Source organism: Uranotaenia lowii, chromosome 3, assembly GCF_029784155.1.
Source record: "Uranotaenia lowii strain MFRU-FL chromosome 3, ASM2978415v1, whole genome shotgun sequence".
Lineage (NCBI taxonomy): Eukaryota > Metazoa > Arthropoda > Insecta > Diptera > Culicidae > Uranotaenia > Uranotaenia lowii.
The window spans coordinates 349,987,204-349,991,817 of NC_073693.1; the positions used below are offsets into that span (position 1 = coordinate 349,987,204).

The 4,614-nt window shown below is 35.3% G+C and overlaps 1 long non-coding RNA gene across 1 annotated transcript; it reads left to right on the forward strand.

Moving 5' to 3' along the window:
• Positions 1–478: 478 nt before the first annotated feature.
• LOC129757608 (uncharacterized) lies at positions 479–2,653 on the forward strand. The gene is made up of 4 exons (XR_008739740.1): positions 479–1,895; positions 1,955–2,033; positions 2,102–2,168; positions 2,256–2,653. It is a non-coding gene; the product is annotated as an uncharacterized LOC129757608 (long non-coding RNA).
• The last annotated feature ends 1,961 nt before the right edge of the window (positions 2,654–4,614 follow it).

The following is a 4,614-nucleotide window of genomic DNA, read 5'->3' on the forward strand; positions in this document are numbered from 1 at the left end:
TTTTTTGTAATATATTTTGTTATATTAATTAGAAATAGAAAATTTAACACAATTTACCAAGTGTTACTATCTAGAACGGAAGATTCAAAAATTCATGCATATTCAAAAATACAGAGAAACCAACAATCAAATTTACACAACACATTTCATTTAATAGCAATTCACTTTTCCGTACTATAATCATTTTTTCTCCCAATTTTTTCCTTCCATGTAAATATTTCTTTTCCTGTAAATAAGAATAAGTTAAATCATTATATTTTTCCAACATATTCTAAATTTTCTAATGCTAAGATCGTTTTTTTTTCCTTTAAACATCTAAATCACCTTTGTGATTGAAATAAGATTTGATTGGAAGTATTTTTCGTTATAAAAGATTTCATTTACCATTTTTCCAAGACCTATGTGAGGTCTAACTGAGCGCAATGCCAAATGTGAACCCTACACGAATCAATCAAATCATGCTTCAAACATGGGACACATAGTGTTCCGCACATTGAAAAAAAATAAACACTTTCAACTTAGACGTGTTAAATGAATTTCGGATTTAAAAAACACTAACTTAAAAGTATGTCCTCCAAAAATTTATTGGCTAATAGAAAATTTAGAAAAACTGAACAGAACGATAAAATTAAAATACTTTGACTTACAAAGTGAAACCGGCACTTTAGTGTGAGAGTTTCTCTATTAAATTTACTGACACAATTCACAATTCTGCTTCTCCCCAGCACGGATGTTGCTTGAGACAGCACTTGTCCCAAAAAGTTCGCTGACTTGTCCGGGAATCCATAGTGATCTTCGCCGTGATCGTTTAAGCTCAGCAACTGAAAAAGAAAAGAAAATTAAATAAAGTACCTGCTTACTGATGAAAACGATACATAAACCTACCTGAAACTTTGATTGATGCCGATTTCCTTCCGTCCCTGGAACCGGTCCTTGCGATGCGAAAATATGGAAACGACACAACAAAACTTTTACTAAAATTATTGCTCAACTTTTGTTATCCGAGTATGGATATGTTGAAGCAAACTAAGCTGTACCAGATTATCCTTCGCCGAATTTCTGGTTCTTCCGGACTTCTCCTCTCCGCAATTTTAGCCTGAAATAGAAAAGAGATAGAAAAACTTAAAATATAAACTAAAATTTGCCAATAATAAGCTTTCTGAGGATACTTACCGTGAAATTTGAACAGAATGTTTTGAAGACGATTAATCTACAACCAGCTCCAATGTTTACATAAAAAAATTCATTCTCCTTTTTGTTCTTGACGTTTGTCGTGAGTGACCGTCAACAAAACACTCAGTAGCTTGACGTTGTCGTGAGTGACCGTCAGTAAAATTACTACACTGAAACAAACGATACTGTTCCAATCAATTGACGATTGAGATATAGGTACTTCGTTTAAAATGACACTATAGTAAAGAAATATTGTTTTGATCAGATCAAAATAGATTATTTCAATTGGACTGTTACATTCATCTCTCTCATAACAAAATGGATGAAAGTTCATTCATTTTAAGAAGGGACGATGGGGTAATGTAACCTTCCGTTACATATATTTTTGTGTGGCTCCGCCACAAAATCGAATCATCCCTGTCCTTTACGGAAAAACAACAAATGTCACCCAAAATAACGGCTAACTTCACCCAACCCAACTGTCATTCCGCACAGGCACTCTCTTTCTATGAGTGATCCATAGGCGTCGTGCTCAACCAGGGACGTCACGGGGAAGTGTGTGCACCCAGAGAACGACGCACCGTGTAAATTTGCTTCCGAATATGTATGTATGTGTGTCGGTCCATTGAAAGTAGAGTCTCGCAAATATCCTCACTGCAGAACATGTTCTTTCTGTCTGTGATCTCGTTAGAGGAAACATGTGCGCGTCGTGTGGAGTAAATGTAAATTTCTATAAAATTTGTGGTGTAAACTGATTAATATATTTCTTAACGTATTCTAGCGTAAATAAAAGTACAGAAAATTACACGTATTACAAACACGAAAAAGTAGTACGGTGCGGTTATTAGAAAATTAGTACGGTTGGTAAACAAAAACATAAAAACGTGTACAAGCACATGTTAAAACTTAAATGTAATTAATGTTATAGATAACGAATTGTTAAAAGAACATAAATAGTGTGAACTGAACTAAACAACAAACACAACAAAGAAAAGGTAAATAATCAAACAATCGACAAACTAAATTTGTAAATCACGTGGACAATGTAAGCTCGAATGTCACTGGTATCTAACCCTTGGCAGGTCCGAGAGGGCCTTTTCTTATTTTATCGGCTAATTATCCAGCTGAAAACACACGGCAACATCTAAAAACAACCAAGAAACCCAGACAGAAAACCCGAAACATAACCTTGCTCAAGGTTATCAGTAAAAACCATCCGGTTGAATCAGGCCCGCAACATAACCTTGCCGTTTTGAGGTTACGGACGAAAACCATCCGGTGGTACAAGGCTCCTCCGACTGCACAAGTCCGGAATCACAACCAGCAAGCATCGGGTGCTTCCGGGACGCCGGAAGACGCCTGTTGTGAATCCGGGTTTGCCGTTTGGAACAACAACATCTATGTGTCCGTCTGATTGTCCACCGATCGTGCGGTCTGTAGCAGCTCCAGTTAAGTCCCGTGTCAAACAATAACATTAACCGCAAGTATGCCTATGTAAAAGTATGTTACGTCACAATTAAAACCACTTATGTAAAAATAAACACCCCAACATAATGTAAAAACTCGAAAACAGGCAGTACTTAGGATTATTTGGTTGATTTACACCCTTTATTAATTCGATCTCGTTTCCATCCATCACTCTAGCGATATCCATTCGTGAAATTACATGTTCTGTGTCCGCGTTTTGAGTAACATGTAAATATACTGGACCTGGGTGCAAGCATGAGAGGTAATCACCCGTGTACGCCCCTGGTAGACTCGATTCTGATTGGATCACCCTGCTGCGAGTTCCGCGGAAAGAAAGTGTCGCGTTGCATAAAACATCAAAACGACCCTGAGTTCCCATTTGTTTACCTTTCCCAAATCCCCACCCACTGAGCTATCTCCGTGTTACACGTTCGGCGATCCTCCCACGAAAAAAACCAAACCAAGAAGATTCAGCGACGGTGGCGGCATTGCAATCTTGATTCGGTTCATTTCCGAGGGACGCGCGTCTTCCTCGAGTGGGTTCACTCACTCACAAGTCCTTTACAGTGCCGGTTTGACGAAATTGAGCAATCAAATTTCTAATTCTTTTTTACTAAACATAATTTACTCTGAATTTCATCTTGAACAATTTTGCAAAATTTCTTTATTTTCGATTTCGATTGAGAAAGTCGACTTACCAAACGACCGTTACTGTACAAAATTCATGACATTACTGCTTGCCACTGTTGAAGATATTTTCATCGGACGGATGATAGATATATGGCAATCTAAAGTGTCCGCAAATTGACCAACATAATCGGTCGGTTGGCGTTTTTTTTTCTTTTACAGTTTTGATCATTTTATGGCAACATTGTAAGATTCAGCAACCAATTTCAGAGTTGAAATTATCAACTCATTATTTTTTTTTCGAAATTAAAAATCCTGTGATGGTTTTTTCATGCGTTGAATACTAATTCTTAATGCTGATTCTGAATTATGACGGTCGCCATATGAGGAATTAAAAAAAAACAAAAATTTTATAAAAATAACATAAATTAACAAAAGACGAAAATTTTTAAAAAATATGACAAAAATGACTATGATGACCATACTACCAAAATGACAAAAAGGTCTGAAAAAGACAAATTTGAGAAAAATGTCAAAAATGGCTAATTAATAATAAATGTTAAAATGATCCAAACTATCAAAATTTTATAAAAATTAAAAATGACAAAAAAAATTAAAAAAAAAGTCAAAAATATTAAAATTTGCAAAAATTATATTCCAAAATAAAAAAAAATCAAAGAAAATGACAAAATTTAAGGAAATGACCAAAATAACAGAAATTTTAAAAAATTATCAAATATTTCACAAATGTGACTAGAATGACAAAATTGAAAAAAAACTAAAATGACTGTATTCAAAATCAAACAGAAAAAAACCGAAAATTAGGTCACTGCATAAGTCCGTCCTTGTCTGATCTTCTTTGCGATAACCATTTCGACTGTCTTATCTCTCGTGGGACAGGCGATTTCCCATAGTCTTATCTCGAAACGGTTCGAAACTGAAACGCTGCAACAGCGAGACAAATTTTGAGGAAAAAAAACTTGAAATAAGAACAACCTTCAAGTCTTCTCCATCTGAACAATGAAGGAAAATTAAGCATCTTGACATGTTCTTATTTTTTGTAATCTTTTTTGGCATTAGAATCTGTTGTTTTTTATTATTAAATTATGAGACAGTTTGTCAATTTTGAAATTTTGGCCATGTTGAAGAAGTTTTTAAACCCATGCTGAAGTTTTGATCCGAGAATTTTTCCAAAAAAATATTTAAATTTTTTTTTTCGAAATAAAAACAGTCACGCAGCATGCATTTCCCCCGGTTGACGAAAAACTTTCCCAACAACTCTATCGCTTTGGTGCAGTCATTCATTTCCGCCAACACGCTTTCACGTCTCGTTCGGACCGGGTTACA